Source organism: Anneissia japonica, unplaced genomic scaffold (genome assembly GCF_011630105.1).
Source record: "Anneissia japonica isolate Jap-2015-1 unplaced genomic scaffold, ASM1163010v1 scaffold256_len832006_cov191, whole genome shotgun sequence".
NCBI classification, from domain to species: Eukaryota; Metazoa; Echinodermata; class Crinoidea; order Comatulida; family Comatulidae; genus Anneissia; species Anneissia japonica.
The window spans coordinates 192459-192775 of NW_022691310.1; positions in this window are offsets into that span (position 1 = coordinate 192459).

The window sequence follows — 317 nt, forward strand, 5'->3', positions numbered from 1 at the left end:
TTCCATTCATCCCACACGAGTAGATTCTACTTGCTTAATTATCAATAAAAACTATACTTTTAAAGCGATAATTGTCCAAATTCTGTATTTTAACAGGTTCGCTGCCGTGTTTCAGGAAGTAGCGCATATATAGCGCAGTATTGCCTATAAAATGAAACAGTTTACCCTTGCAAATCAAGGGTTATCTAAAAATCCAAACGTTAAAACGTGCGCACCAGCAGATTTTTATTGATTTCTTTTTCCTAGTCACTGAATATTCTGTTCAGTTCTTTATTGATTTGTGTTTATTGATGTTTTTTTCTTTCTTTTTTGTGTCT